Source organism: Pinus tabuliformis, chromosome 1_2 (assembly GCF_031772625.1).
Source record: "Pinus tabuliformis cultivar Carrire ecotype Pingquan chromosome 1_2, CPIR1, whole genome shotgun sequence".
In the NCBI taxonomy this organism is placed as follows: domain Eukaryota; kingdom Viridiplantae; phylum Streptophyta; class Pinopsida; order Pinales; family Pinaceae; genus Pinus; species Pinus tabuliformis.
This window is the reverse complement of record NC_142298.1, coordinates 183,847,365-183,864,314: the sequence shown is the minus strand read 5'-3', so window position 1 is coordinate 183,864,314 and position 16,950 is coordinate 183,847,365.

The following is a 16,950-nucleotide window of genomic DNA, read 5'->3' as shown; positions in this document are numbered from 1 at the left end:
TGTCTTATCCTTTATGTTTTCCAGCTCTATAGATATACAATCACTCTGAATTCACCTAGTTGCTCAGATTTTCTGTGTATATTTATGAGTTGAGGTTCATTTGAGAAATGTTTTGAGTGTTTAGACTTTACATGCCCTGACTTCCATGAATGTGTAGTTTATGGATTACTGAAATGGTGTTTGACTCCATGAACCCAATGGAAGAAATCTTATGTTGTCTGTCCAACCAGCATGTTTATTAAAGTTTTCATATCAAGAGTTAGCCCTCTTAGTGTTAATCATAATCAGTAGTTTGTTTTGAGAGAGCCCTCTCAGGTTAGGGAGGCTAATCCTTAGCCAAGAGTCTGGTCTGAAACAGTTACATAAAATCTTACTGATTGGCAGCCCTCAGTACCTGATTTTGTGATAACACACAGCATTCAGGAAGATCGACCACCCGTACCCTAAAAAGTATTCTGCGGTTTTGCGAAAAGTTTGGCACACCCTCTGCCTAGAACTCCAGAGCAGTTCCTTTTGGTCTTTTTCAGACTCTATAACAGAAAAAGTCCATTCGAGCATTTTTCACTTCGGGCTCGTTAAAACATCGAAGGAGACTAGAGTCATCTTTAGCTTTTTCGCGACTCTTTAAAATTGAAAAAGCAAGTTGTGTCTAAAGCGTCGTTAAAATTTATTTAATTCGGAAACACATTTTCCCCTTTGTATTTTGGTTGATCGAGTAATCCACAATCGTGGAAGAAAGTCAATTGAAACCCCGTCGTTTGCGGAGGCTTACGAGTCAACCGTCTTTGTCTCCGGAATCGAAAATAGTACGGACAAAGTGAACTCGTTTAACCGGTTCGAAATCTCCTATCAAAGTTAGAACAAGTGTTCCAACCACATCTGAGATTCCGGTTACTCCAAACATTTCTGGAAACCCTGCTTCTATAGAAGAAGTTCAACAGCCACAGAGGGACAGTAACACTGATCCTAGTCTGGGAGCAAATACTTGCGTTACTGAACCAGTTCCATCTATAACCGGTTTAGAGAGTCTTGCTCCTCAAACAACTGTCGCTGTCGATTCAACCCCTTCTTCGGCACCATAAATATTTTACGGACCTGGCGGTCTTCCTCTTCCACCTGGTTTGATTGCGATAGAGGAAATTGTAGAGGATCTGCAAGCAAGTACTCCAACCCATTTTGGAGTCGGGGTCACTCTATTTCCTTCATCAGAAGTTAGTCCACCACAAGTGGAGGTTCCTGTAGAATCGCTAGGCAATCTATTGGATAGACTCAAAATGTCTGAACAACCGTCAACATCTAGGACTGTGTCGAACGACACAGCGACAACAAAAGCCCTTGCCGTCACTCCGACAATGTTTGCCGGCATACCATCTGTCCCGACTAGCTCACAACCGCTAGAAGGAGTCCACCAAGGGACTATTTCGACAGTGTGGTCCGTTCCAGTTTGTTCATCCGGAATAATATCCGGCAACTCTTATGTTGAGACTCGCCAGATTGATCCATTTGGAGGTCAGTTTGGGCAATCCAGTCCCCAAGGACAAACAATCCCCTTGAGTTTCGAATTGCTACCGTATGGGGGGCAGTATGCCCTTTCATTACCCCCTTCGGGAGGGTATCCATACGGGAGTTCACAACAGTGTTCGGGTTATACTGGAATTACATCAAGTGGTTGGGTACCTATGCTACCTCAACAACCAAGGGTTGTATATTCTATGCAACAGTGTGTACCTATGTCGAACATCCCAACCACACTGGCTATTGTGACAGTGTCGCAAGTTCAAACATTGCCTGTTGTATGTCAACCTCAGATTTCTCAGGTTATAATGCAACAGCCCTTTGACCCTGTGACACAACCACAATCGCCAACTAGTGGAGCGACACAGGTCCAAACGGGTACAATTACCCCACACCTTGGTCCAACAGTTAGTATAGCACAACAGAACATGGCTTCACAACCGTGGTTGGTGCAATACCAACAACCACAATTCCAGCAAGTGTACCAAGGTTCTGAGCAGCAGATCTTTGCGAACAGTGGACAACCGTATATTCAAAACGGTCAAAACCAACCGCTTTACAGTGGTCAAGTCCACCAACCGTATCAGTCATACCAACATCAATTACATTATGCTGGTATGCAAAGGCCCACTGCTCAGGCGATTCCATCGTACCCTAGGTACGCTTCACCTAACCTGAATCAACAGTTACCATTCGTGGCAACTTTAGAGTTACCTGATTTACACCGGTTAACCAACGATCTGATTGCTTATGCCCCTTGGTGGCCAGCGATTCCTCACAAACTTCCATCTGACATTCCTAAATTCAATGGAAATCCAAGTGAAGACCCATCAAATCACGTGATGACTTTCATCTATGGTGTTCATCAAACACCCTGAATGATGATTCGATAAGGCTTCGCCTTTTCCAGAGGACGTTAACGGGTCTAGCGGCAAAATGGTATATTGAATTACCTAGAGCCTCGTTCGACAATTTTAGCTCCCTAGCCACGACTTTCTTAACCCATTTTCAATTACCGATAAGGTATGAAATGGGAACAGAAATATTAACCAACTTCAAGCAGACAACTGCCACTCATATATCCAATCATATACATGAGTGGCGTCGTCGTCGTAGGATGGTGATAACATACGTTCCCGATCAACTGTTAGCTGAATGGTTTATAAATTCGTTACTTCCTGCTATAACAGAAGATGTGGCAAAGGGGGGAGTCGTAACAGAGGAGCAAGTTATTGGTCGTGCACAATATCTAGACTTAGTTTATACTCAGTCTGGCATGCTCTACGACAAAATACCTGACGCCCCTAGACCGGAATTTTCAATTCCTCCTCCTCCTAAATCAAATAGTGACTCTCATGCCGGCGATGGCGTGATTGGCACGGCAAACGCAAAATTGACAAAGGCTTCGTCTAAGAAAGCCCGTAAGAATTCGGATCAAAATGCAAAAGATGAAATTCTTGCTTTGGAAGTAAATGCCGTATCAGCAAATAAAGGCAAAGAAACCAATCAACCAGGAAGCAAGAAGAATCAAAACAAAGGGAAGAAGAAGAAACAGGGTGAGTCATCTCCCAGAAAAACTTATTCAAACCCTCCTGGAAATAGGAAAAATCCATGTCAAATATGTGATGAGGATCATTGGACAAACAAATGTCTGTACAAAGCTAAGCTTAAGAGATTCTTTAAAAGTTCGCAAACCTCAGCTGTGTTAACTGATCCATTTCCCAATCCAGGTCAAAATCTGGTTGATAGTGGAAATGCTTCCCCGTCGCAAGTGCTTATGTTGTCGGTTTCAAAACAGCAGAATGATGCTTTGATTTTGACAAGGAACAAAGATTACGGGAATCCGCAGTTGTCGAACGACAAAGGTAAAGATCAATCAAGTAGTTCGACAACAACTTCGACAGAATTTGTACCACCCATCATTCCTGAATTAACAATAAAACCGCCAAAGGGAGTAGTACACAAGTCGACATTTAATCCTCGCGCCAGAGCGGCGCAGCATTATAACATAGTGGAAGATTTGGCCCAATCGCCATCCGCTATGTCGACTCTTGAAGTACTACAAAATTGCCCATCCCAAAGGCAGGCGTTGTTATCGGCTATTGGTGGGGTTGATCCTAAGGATTCCAATATTGTATCCTTTGATCACAAAGGATACGATCCTCAGTTACCAGCTCAACTAGCTTTCCTTATTCAAGTGAAAGCCCTCAACAAAACTGTTCACCGAACAATTATTGATGAGGGGGCATCTACATGTATTATGTCGATGAGTTGCTGGAAAACTTTAGGATCTCCAACCTTGTCGCGATCTTCGAAGACATTAAAAGCATTCGACGAAAGGACATATACCCCGTGCGGTATCCTTAATAACTTGAAAGTTGAACTGGGAGGAAAAACAGTAGAAATAGATGTTGAAGTCATCGATGGGAATTTGGACTACAACATCCTACTGGGAAGACCATGGATATATGCCATGGCAGCTGTAGTGTCGACTTATTTTAGGAAGATCGCTTTCCATTTTCAAGGGGGGATTACGGTCGTCAACCAACAAGACTTCCTCCCTAATGGTTCACAAGTTACAGGAAGCATTCCCATGATCCATGGAAGCAACCACTCACTTCAAGACATCGGAGTAGGCCTACTGAAAGACCCCACATTAATGGGAACTTTCGCGCTTCCGCCTCCAATCTATATAGGAGAAGTAGCATTCGTAAGAGCCTGAAACATGATATCTTCCACGAAGATCTCAGAAGACGATGTCGAAATGGATCATGCAATGGTTTTGCCCCCAAGCCCCATTGAAATATTGTACCAATCAATGTTTCGAGCATGGGAGGCGAACCCAAATCAATGCTCATCAAGCGTTTGAGTAGATAGGTCTAGAGAATATGGTACCCCATTAGATCCTTGTTCGAAAGTACATGGGACTGACGAAGGAATCCTACAATCAATGTTGATTGAGGGGGCACCATGGAATGATTGCCACCATCGTTCCCTTCTTCGGGAATATGAAGAAGAGACTCAGCATGACCTTTACCACCCTTGAGTTTTTGAATTCCTATCAAATACTATAAATACGGTGGATTCCGAGCGAAACTTATCCAATATTGAAGAGACTATAGCCATAAATATCTCGACTAAAAAAAATGTTGTAGAGAATATTTATGTCGGTAAAGGATGTTCTTCTTCAGAACTGGAAATATATAATGCTCTTTTTCGCGAATTCAGAGATGTCTTTGCTTGGTCATATGATGAAATGCCAGGCATTGACTCGAGTATCGTTGAACATGAAATTAAAATGTATCCTGATGTCAAACCAGTAAGACAATGGCTTCGGCAGGTGCACCCAAAGAAAGCCGCTGCCATTAAGGCAGAATTTGAAAAACTTCTCCATGCTGGCTTCATCTACCCGGTTCCTCTAACCGATTGGGTATCGAATATTGTCCCTGTTATGAAGAAACAAGGGACAATTAGAGTGTGTGTCGATTATAGGGATGTAAACCAAGCTTGTCCGAAGGAAAACTACCCTACACCCTTCATCGACCAGATAATTGACGAATGCGCCGGATGTGAAATCTTTTCATTTATGGATGGATTTTCCGGGTATAATCAAATAAATATCGGCCCACAGGACCAGTCGAAGACTGCATTCATCTGTCCGTGGGGCACATTCGCTTATCGAAAATTACCCTTTGGTTTAAAGAACGCAGGGGCGACGTTTCAGAGGGCAATGAATTATGCCTTCCATGACATCAAGAACATCGTTCAACCTTATCTCGATGACCTTCCGGCTCATTCGCGAAAGCGGACTGATCATCCGCAACATTTAAGAGCGATATTTCTACGTTGCCGACACTACAAGATAAGACTCAATCCACACAAATGTGTGTTTTGCGTCGGTTCTGGTCGTTTACTTGGCTTTGTAGTCTCTAAAGATGGGATTCGGCTCGACCCTTGCAAGGTTTAGGCAATCATTAATTTGCCTCCACCTTCAAATTTGCTTCAGATTCAGAAACTCCAAGGGAAAGCAAACTTTCTGAGGAGGTTCATTCCAAATTACGCAGAACTTGCTAAAGGTTATACTCGTCTTTTGAAAAAGGATGTACCTTTTGTCTGGGATCAGGTGGCGCAAGCTTCCTTTGATGCTCTGAAAGATTCTCTAGTAAAAGCATCATTAATGTATGCCCCGGACTATCAAAGATATTTTCACCTGTATCTGGCTGCAGCGGATACGACCATTGCGATGGTTTTAGTTCAAGAAGTCGATAGAATCGAACATCCTATATATTATTTAAGTAAAAACTTGAATGATACAGAAAGTAAATATTCTTATGTTGAAAACCTAGCACTCGCTGTTGTTCAAGCGATACAAAGATTTTGACATTATGTCCTCTTTCAAAAAACTACCATTCTATCAGATTGCAACCCCATGACTTATATATTGTCGCGACAGTTGCTGGGGGGAAAATATTCAAAATGGATAGCGATCCTTCAAGAGTTTGATCTGGAATTTGTAAAATCCAAATCAAAGAAAGCTTTAGTTTTCGCAGAATTATTGTGCGATCTCCCATCGTCGTCCAAAGATGAAACATCAGAAGAGTCAATCGTGGACGAAAGTTTGTTTCTGATATCTGCAAGCAATGAGTGGTATGGAGATATAATAATTTATCTCCAAACCCAAAAATTCAGGCCTGACACCTCTCACTCAGAACAGAAACGTATACGATACCAAGCGAAAGACTACATGATCGTCGGTGATACGCTTTACCGTCGTGGTATCGATACAGTTCTGAGGAGGTGCCTCACCCATGAAGAGGCCGAAAAAGCCCTGAACGAGTGTCATTCAGGCGCGTGTGGGGGGCATCAATCTGGATATGCTACAACACAGAAAATCTTACGAGTAGGATACTTCTGGCCAACCATGTTCAAAGATTGCATAACCGCAGTCAGAAGTTGTCATGCTTGTCAAATTTTCGATAGCAAAACTAGAAGACCACCTGCACCTTTACAGCCAATAGTTGCTGTTGGGCCTTTTGCCAAATGGGGCATCGATTTCATGACATGTAACCCCACCTCGACCGGGGGGCATGGGTATATTATAGTCGCTGTTGACTATTTTACCAAATGGGCCGAGGCGATGCCTACATTAGATAACACTGGTGAAACAGCTGCCCTTTTCTTTTTCAATCATGTAGTCGCTAGGTTCGGCATACCACAGGCTATAGTTACAGATCATGGATCGCATTTTTGCAATCACATGATGGTTGAATTAGCTGCCAAGCTAGGGCTATCTCACGACAGCTCTACCCCGTATTATCCGCAAGCCAACGGACAAGTTGAAGCAATCAACAAGGTCCTGAAGCATATGTTGCAAAGGATGATCGGGGTTCACAAACGAAGGTGGCACCTAATTCTGTACTCAGCGTTGTGGGCTTACCGAACATCGGTAAAGAACGCGACCGGGTTCACACCTTTCCAACTGGTGTATGGCCTGGAAGCAGTCTTGCCAATCCAGTGTGAAATTTCGTCGCTTAAACTCGCAATTGATCTCCTCCCCAGAACTTCGGAAGAAGAGGCTCGTTTCTTGGAATTAATCCAATTGGATGAAACCCGTCGTGACGCCGCTTTGGCTAACGAAGCCCATAAGAAATGAGTCAAGGCGCAGTTCGACAAAAATGTCAAACCCCGTGTCTTCTCAGAAGGTGACTTGGTCTTGCTTTATGACCAAGAATCCGATAAATTGGGAGCAGGTAAATTTAATTCTTTATGGATGGGCCCCTATATTGTTAAACAAGTGTTAACAAAAGGAGCCTACGAGTTAATGGATTATGACGGAATTCCACTGGCACAACCCCGTAACGGGTTGTACCTCAAGCGTTACTATGCTTAAATAGTAACATGTATGCTTTTGTTGTATTTTGTTTTCGCTAAAGTATTTGTTTTGGTCGAGTGATCCACCTTTTTACATTTATTGCAGATTTCAAACCTTCTGGAGACATGTGTTGGATATGCCGACGGAGCGAGTCGTAGTTCGCGAAACCTGTCCTCCGCAGCCTGGGCCATTTTTGATCCAAGCAGTGAGTTAGTAAGTTTCAGAGGTGTATGTATTGGGCAATCGACGAATAACATCGCTGAGTATAGCGCGTTGATAGAACTACTCTCTGATGCCATCACCCATGGTATACGCCGACTAATTGTCAGGCTAGACTCACAACTCGTAATACTACAACTCAATGGTATATATTCCGTTCGCAATCCAGCTATTTATCGCATGTTCCTAAGGGTTAAAATTTTGGAAAGACAATTTGATTCAATTCAATACCAGCATATTTCCAGAAACTTAAACACATTAACGGACTCATTAGCAAACTATGTGTTAGATAGACATTTGCAACATTTATAAAAAGAGACACATCATCAATGTTGTACATAAGGATTATATAACTCAACCAGAATAAAACTCGAAAATCAAAATATATATATATATAAGTTGTTTATCGTTCATACATAATGTTCTGTAACCAAGACAAAATCGGTCATATGACCCAAAAACTCAAAAATGCTAGGGTGTACCCTAGTCTAGTGATGCTCATGATAGCACGTCACGGCCTGTGCAATCATGTGCAAGAGACGAGTCCATCGTCTAGGCACACCAGTAGTATGCCGCTGCAACTGTAAAGGTAACTCATCAATCCTCACATCGGGAATGCCGAGAGTAAGGCTCTCAACCTGCTCCTGCACAGCTGTAAGAGTCTCGGCTACGTCAAGGTCACGGAGAATAACTCTCCCAGCAGTCTCCCCTGCTGGGGCAGCAACTGGCGCTCTCGGGAGAACTGCTGGACGAATAGGACCAACATCTGCATGCACACATGAGTTTGATTAAAGTCTTGATAGAATAAAGCACAAGGACATTATAAATAAGAATAGTAAACAGTAATATGGTCGAATATTTTTACCAATAGCGCCCCACTGTTCGCCATCCAGCAGTACCAAGTCCGGATCACCTCGGAAATCCATACCAACATATGGATACTCGGAATAGACCATCTCCTGACGCTCGAACCACCTGAAGAAGGTATCAGTGAAAGAAATCTGAGATTGGCCAGCATGCCTAGACATGTGATCAACCCATCTCTGCATGTGTGGCTCGGTAGGAGAAGGCAAGTCGAGTGCAATATATTGAGGCTGCATCAGTGGTATTTTCTCTAAGGAAAAGGCAGTCAGAATAGAACCAAATCCAAAGTTCTTCAACTTCCCGTCCTTTACCTTGTTCAACTGACTTTTCATCTGAAGAAGTACTACATCACACCAGTTGAATACTTTCGGTTGGAGACACTCCAAGGCGTGCTGCACATAAGAACTGTTGGCAACATGTAGAGATGCACTACCGGCCATCCTACCAATAGTATACAGAATGGACCTGAGAGACCTGTCAGTAATCTCACGGATAACAACCTTGCCATCTCTGCTCGGCTGGGATCCCTCCCTGCAATACTGGCGGACATAATCTCTCACGGAGTCATTCCCTCGGGCTGAACCAGACAAAGAAATGGGGGCACCCCGCCTTGACAAACCAGTCAAGAAGTAAATGTCTACCATGGTCAAAGGGATGGATTTGCTCCTGATCTGAAATACTTGGTTAATAGGATCCCAAGCATCAAGCATATACTGCAGTAAAGAGATCTGTGCTCTCATACTAGAGATGCGGAAGAACTTCAGCAGGCCACAGTTCCGCAACGCGTTCACCGTGACAGGGTCATGGAGGGCAATCATGTCCTCTTCTTCATGTTCTCGTTCTCGCCATGTGAGGGTCATTTTTCTCAAAAGTCCCTGCAAAACAAACAAGAGAAAGAGTAAGATCCTGGATTTGATGAAAAACTGACAAAATTTCATCAAAAACTGTGCAATAGAACTGCTTTTCTATGATCAATGCAACTGGCTAGTGTCCCACCTGCGTTGAAGGTCAAACTGCCTTCATGCAGCTTGACATTCAATGCAGGTTTCGAATGGACTGCCTGCGTTGATGGCAAAGCGCCCTAGAAAAACCCCAGGGGCTCATGGGAACAGGAAAACAGGCACAGAATGGAAAAAGGAAACCATGAAAAGAAAGAGCTAGAGTTTAGCTCCTACCTGGTCCAGACGGCGCTAAAAATCGTCCGCAGAATCTCCCGGAATCAGCTGGTGAAAATCAAGGGGGGAGAGGCACCTCCAAAGCTCCAACAAACCAAGTTCAAATGAAATGGTAAAATGAGAGGTAAAAACACCTTTTAATGGATTTTTACGTAGTTCGAAGCGAAATATTAGGGTTATAATCTCATTTTCAAGCAAATGTTATTCATTTCTAACTAGTTTGATGCAGCAAATGAGGATACAGTACTATCTTTGAAAAGGGCAAAGCTAGTCATGGTAAAAATAAAAAATTTGACCATATAATATCGAGCAGTTTTAGCACAAAGTTCATGCTCGTTAAAAAATAAACGCAAGATCCGAGCAGTTTTAACGCGGACTTCATGCTCGTTAAAAAATAAACATAAGCAATGAGCAAGTGTTTCCACCAGCATTTAAGCTCATTTTAAAATTAAAAATGAACCTATCCGGTAAATAACCACTGTGAATGTAACCCTATCAGCCATTAAAGCCTTGGTCGTGTTTGCACCGTCACCTCCACTTTTCATTTGGCCGATCATTCACCTCCATATGATTGTTTACCCATTTTGAGGAACAGCTGCGAAGAGTGATTTCACCTAGCCATCCTTGTGACACTGTCATGATTGGAAAATTCCAACCTGTACCTGGAATTAGCTGCTAACCCCGTTTATCACTCGTTCCTCAAAAGACGAGTCTTCTTTAAGCTCTTTTCAGCTGACTCGTAAAATATGAAAAGATTGCCGAGTCCTTGGCCTTCCAGCTCATTAAAGGGACAGGAAGAGCTATCCCTCCTCTAGATTTTAATCTTTTTGGACCTGAGGGATTATTGCACAAAAAGATCGAGCGCTTGTTTTGTTCGGCTCATTAAAACTATCGAAAACTCATCCCTTCTGTATTGTTTTATACTTTTTCGGACTTAAGGGATTAGATGACGAAAAAGGACTTTTGGAGTTGACTTTATGTATCTTTTCAGACTCTCTAAAAATGAAAAGAACCGAGTTATCCTTGTCGTTAGACTCGTTAAAATCATTAAAAAGCGACAAACTTGTCTTTAGACGAGAACGAGTTTCACTATCGCTAGGCTCGTTAAAACATAGCGATGGGCTTGCCCGAAGGGCAGGTTATAGAACAAGCATATGTTATCCTCCTCAAGATTGACAAAAATAAAGAGGTACTGGTCAGCAATGACTGGGAAAAATTGGGAGAAACTAAACAAAACTTTGATGGTAGCAAGTCGCTCTTGAACATGACACTTTTCCTCCGTACAAAAATCGGGATGGGTTGTCTCATTCACCGGTCACATCCATGGTCTCGCCATACCATCCATATTTGGGGTAATGCTACCAATCCATCGCATCAGTGTCGCCATATGTTCAAGAGAAGTCGTTCAGAAAAAGTCAACCGTGTCCCATCCACTGCCATACATTATCCTTCATCCTTTCATGACCGCCACCCTGAATCATATGTCACATATCATTTTCACCTCCATTAAAAATCATTAGCTCTGTTCCGTGTCACTGATGTGGGATTCATTAAGGCCCTCCTTTGACGGATCGCTTCTTGTCGACATCAGCTCATTATCCAAGAAGTTGATCTAGGAACAACCCATTCAGTACTTTGAAGCTTGCATGCCACAATGGCAAGTTTCTCACTTCCGGCGACAGGTATACATCAATGACCTTCGACCGAAAGATTTTGCGTGGTGTTCGACGCCAAGTCCTTTATTCACACCACGTGAATTGTACTGCAGTACCTTGAGGGTCATTATCATTATCGGTGATTCCTCTCACGCTTGTTAACGGTTTACATCATTGACCGGTAATCAAGTGATGTCTTTCCATGTTCGACTTCAGAACATTTCTCACATGGATCGAATTGTACTTAGAGTGAAGATCGAACGAGTTTGAAGACCCCAGATCTAGTTTCATCCATCCGGGCTGCGATATATATTCAGGAAAAATAAAGACATTGACATGTACATCATTGCAACAGATAATCATCCTACTCAAAGGATGATAATTTCATCAAAATTATCAGTCTACCATCAGACGATTGTCTGTTCTATGTATAGAAAAATGAATTTATAAAGCTGAGCATGGGAATGCCCGCCTCAGCTAGATCATGAAAGCAGTATGAAAAATAATGTATTGTATTGTATCTTATTACAGGTCTCCTCCCAGCATTGGATGAACTTCGGATCCCCCTGATAAAGCATTTCGCCCGATAAACAGCCTCATACTTTAGGGGGCAACTGTTATAGACATTTTTGTGCCTTACAACATTGAGCATGAAATGTCCATAATCTAAGGGATCCAAAGTCCCTAAACAGGTTGTTCCTACCCCTAGAGGAACAAGGCTAACAAACCACAGCAATTCACAGAAGTTCTCCACCAGAAACTGCTCAAAAACAAGTCAATTCAGGATCATTTCAGTGGCTACACTAGCTGTTTGTGCTGAATGTCAAAGCCAACACTGGCTACCTGTGTTGAATGTCAACTGGAACACTGGCTACCTGCGCTGAACGAGAATGGACAAGTGGCAGGCTCATTTCTCAAGGTGTCAAAACCCAGGAAGCTTCCAAAATGACACTTGCCTCAGGGAATTCGACTGGTGATGAGTAAGAGGTTCCAAATCTCCAAGTGGAAGCAAGAACCTCCAAGCGGACTCAAGAACTAACAGAGGGAGAGGACACTAGTCAGATCTCAAGCTGACTCGCCCTCTCTCCAAACATCTATATATGGATCTCTCCTCCATGAGATCTAGAGGCTGGAATTTTGTTATTGCAAAGAATTGCTGTTGGTTTGAGATTGGAATCATTGGGTGCTTAATGCTTTGAAGGGGCTGAAGATAGGAATTCCATTTGCTAGGAAGGAGATGCTGGATTGGAGCCCTCTGGGTTGTATCTCTTCTTGAACCTTGTTATTCATCAATAAAGCTATCTTGGTTTTTGGGGTCCTCAATTTGTATAAATAAGAGGGCTTAGGGCCTCATTTCAGTTAGTCACTTTGTAGGCAGAAGTTAGCTAGTTTGTAGTTCGATTTTAGTCAGTAGATTAGCTTTGCATTTCAGCACATTTTCAAGCTTTCCCTTGTGGACAGTTTTTGATGTAACTCTTCTTTTCTTGCTCAATAAAGATGAATCCAGCTTTGCACCAGCTCTAAATCTCTCTTAGGAGGCTGTAGCTCTTGGGGTTGGGCCCATCTCAAGTGCCCAGTACCTCCTTTGTTTACTTTCATGTGTCTTTGCTGCATTCTTAGAATAAAATCTGCTATTTAGATTTAAATCTTGTTTTGTTATTTAGGTTGTTTTTTATGATTAAAATAGATTTTTATATTCAGATTGAGTTGATAGGTTATTAACAGGGAAGTGCTTCAGAAAAAGGCCATCAAGCACCTCTGATTTCACCTCTCCCTCAATGGGATCAGGAGCTGGGATCAAGGTGACCTTGCTGCCAACAAAAACATAGTCTTTGCTTCGCCATGCAATCATTAGTGTTAGATTTTTATTTGCAGAAGTTGGTTACATGTTCAGAGTCTTGATTGCTTAGTTCACATAACATTTCACATTATTTCGTTGCAAATAAACTGCTGTTCATTTTCCTTGCTGTTATTTAGGTCAAATTATGTCAAGATAGCTAGATCTTGGGTTTGCATAGTCTTTGTTTGGTCAGTTTTAGAAAATTGTGTGTAGATCACCTGCATTACCTCTCTATCTACCTTTCCTCCATCAGATAATCTACTCCAACCCTTAATCCATGATTCCTACCCTTCATTTTCCATACTTGTCTCACCTTGCCCTAATTTCTACATTCTTGTGCATCATCACTTCCTCCATCCTTGAACCAAATCCAATCGCTCCTTAGCCTCATGCGCCAGGTCCTAAACCCCTTAACATCATTATCTAACCTCCATTTCCACTTTTCCACCATTTTTCCTCCATCAACCCTCCAAAATCCACTTTTTGGAACATCCTATAGAAAATTATAGAACATCCTGTAGAAATTCCAGAACATCCTATAGAACCCTTTGTAGACTTCCTGTAGAAGCTCACGAATGAGGTTTCTTGATAGCCAAACTCTGTGAAACTCTCTGGAAGGTTATTAGGGACCCCTTAGGCCCTCTCTGAACCTTCCCGACCTCATCCAAGCATTTCCTCTCGCCAATCCACCTCTGCACAGTCAAAACCAGTTAAAAGCACATGCATGATAATCCTGACAACTTATTCAAAAATACAAAAAGATGTTTTTTTCAGATGTTACACTAGAAGTAGCTTAAACACATGCATCTTACCTTCCTAGAAATCAGTGACATCTCTTTCAGTAGCTTGCATCCTCTTTCTTGCATCGGTAGGGCTAGCTGGTAAAATTAGGGTTTGCTAGGGTTTACGTTTCCTTTCAGCTTTCCAGTTTCTTTCTGCAAGTAGATTAGCCTTCTTTGAGTTAGCTTTCATCCATCAGTTAAAAAGCTTCTTCTCAGAGCTCATAGAAGTTGGCTTAAGCTCCTAGCAGACTTGTGCCAGCTGACCAAGTGACAGTTGCAGCAAGAGCTAGTACTTGTGCATATAGCACCGTCGCTTCCAAGTTTGTTACAAACTACCGGGTTGATAAAATTATAGAAGGGAGTCCCAGGAGTTGCAGCATTATTGCTGCAATACTGGGACCCACCACATCCCCAACATTTGAGTGGTGGTATTCCCATTTTTCCCTATGAACTTTTCATTTTGCAATCATCTTGAGAAAGTTGATTTTGTTGATATGTTTTACTAATGTTTCTATTGAGAAGAGGTTTGAACCCTTTATTTCTCCAATTTGATTTCTTCTTCTTATTTTCCTTCCAATACTTTTGATAAGTATCTCTACATTTTCTTTGCTCATACAAGTACTTGGCCTTTCTAATGGTATTTTCCCAAGTATTAGGTTCATCAAATTGAATTTTTTCTTTGTAGAAAGATGGAATTCCACTTGAGTACGATTGAATTTTCACGTTTTCTCCTTGATAAATCCCACATACCTCAAAAATTCCAAGAACCTCTTTTTATATACCTACATGGTCATATTTCCCATCTTGAATTCAAAGAATTCCTACATCTTCTTATCACAATAGTGTTATGAAGATATTGCTACTGAAATATTTTTTGAGCTGCTTCGAGGAAATCATTTTTTCATCAATATGTTTGACTTGTTTCAATTGATCCCACCACATAGAGGTGTTTCCTTGAAAATGCCACCTAGAAATTCTAGCTTCTAGATTGGATGAATAATTTTTCAATTAAAAATATTTTCAAATTCCATGCAACCATATTTCAATATCATCTCCTATTTTGTTTTCATTGCCAAAGGTTGGTGGCTTAATCTTCTTAAGTTCACCTTGTAAGCTATCCAACACATGTCTTGTTCTTTGATGCGTAACAAGGAATACATCTAGGTTTTTCCTTAGCTCTTCAGATGCATAAAAAATCCTAGCAATATGAGTTAATGAGTAGTGATGTCTTTGAGCTCTACTATCAATTCTCGAGTGTCTATATCCTTTGTATTTATCTTTCCTTATATGACGTCTACCTTCTTCCTTGTGTCTTGAACCTTATCCATTATTAATTTGTCCTACAACTAATTTATATTTTGCAATAATTGAATATTTATTATATTTTGTTTCTCATGTACTCTTATATTATTTCATTATTAGCTTTGTAACTCTGCACTTCCATCTTCAAGCTCTTCATAGTCTCTACAAGTTTTGTTGGCCCCACCTTGCTTCTATGTCCTATAGAATCTCACTAATGTTTAAATATTTAGTTTCTCTTTCATGACTATACACTATCTTTGGATCTTCCATATTTCAAATATGAAATTATTGAACTTAGCTTAGTCTACTTGTACCCCTAATTCTATAAATGTAAAAAGCATTGTTGTTGCAAATTATTTATATTCTAAAAAATTGCATTAATTAGGCTACACGTCATTCTTCATCTCAATGCATGAATATTGCATTGAAGAGTACAAATGCACCAAACTAAATTTTTATCCTTTGGACACATTCTCATCTAGATCATCGTTTCAATGACTATACTCATGCATCTTTAGTGTCCCGACCTAAATTTTACATCCTTATAAAGATTGTCATTTCTTCTCAATTGCTCCCCTTTTCACTTTGCAATTACTCTCAAAGGCCACTCTATCAGTTACAAAAGAAAATATGTTGAGAGTCGGGAAAAAAATTATATCAATTACAAGTACCAAATTGTGAATTTGATGCTCAACCAAATTCTGTATCAATCCATAAATGTCAGCTTTTCTCTTTATATATTTTCCCCATTTGTAAATATTTAGTGAAATTGAATATCTCTCAAATGTAGAGTAACTTGATGAGTGGGTAAAATGTAGAGTAAATAATTTTGCAGCTTTTGTGATCTGAAACACTTTTCCTCCAAAAATATCAAAATATCTAACTTGATGAGTGGGTAAAATGTAGAGTAAATAATTTGACATGCTTTTGTGATCTGGAATCACTTTTCCTACAAAAATATCAAAATATCCAAAATGTGTCTCGGAATAGTGGATTTCAGTGTATTTTTGTGTTTTCATTCCAAATTCCAACCCCCATAGAATTTGACCAAAATCCTAACTTGGTATCTTCATACATATTTTTTGGATTCACTCTGAAAGTTTTGTCAAGAAAATTGTTTTTTTTTAAAGAATATAACGATATTCTTTAAAACTTACCAATTTGTCATTTTTGGAAATTGAGTAGAATTTTCCATTAGATCTCATTGGCACTTTTGTGCACATTGCAAACTTAATTCCAAAATTTCATTGAATTTCGATTTAATTTAGGGCCTGTTTGTTGGCATTATGGTTAGAAGACTTTGGTGATAATGCTTATGTGGCTAAATGATACATCTTGCTACTTACTGTTGGTTGGTCAAGAGGATAATATTGCAGGTTACAGGTTGCTGATGTTGACGAGAGATGCTTAAGGTGCAGATCATATGGTTTATGATAGTTGCTGATGACTATCATGTTCTTGTCTAGGTCGTTGGTCATTGTTATAAAAGTCAGACTCGGCGTGTGCTTAGGGGGAGCATGGACGGATTAATACATCTTAGCATATACCAAGGGGGAGCTCAATCAGAGAATTCAGCATGTACTCAAGGGGAGTATGGACAACAGAATGTATATCAAGGGAGATAATATCTTAGTCCGCCCTTTTCCCTTGATGTCAAAGGGGGAGAGTGACTTGGTGTGGTTGTTGCCATCAAGTCCAAAGGGGGAGATTGTTGGCATTATGATAC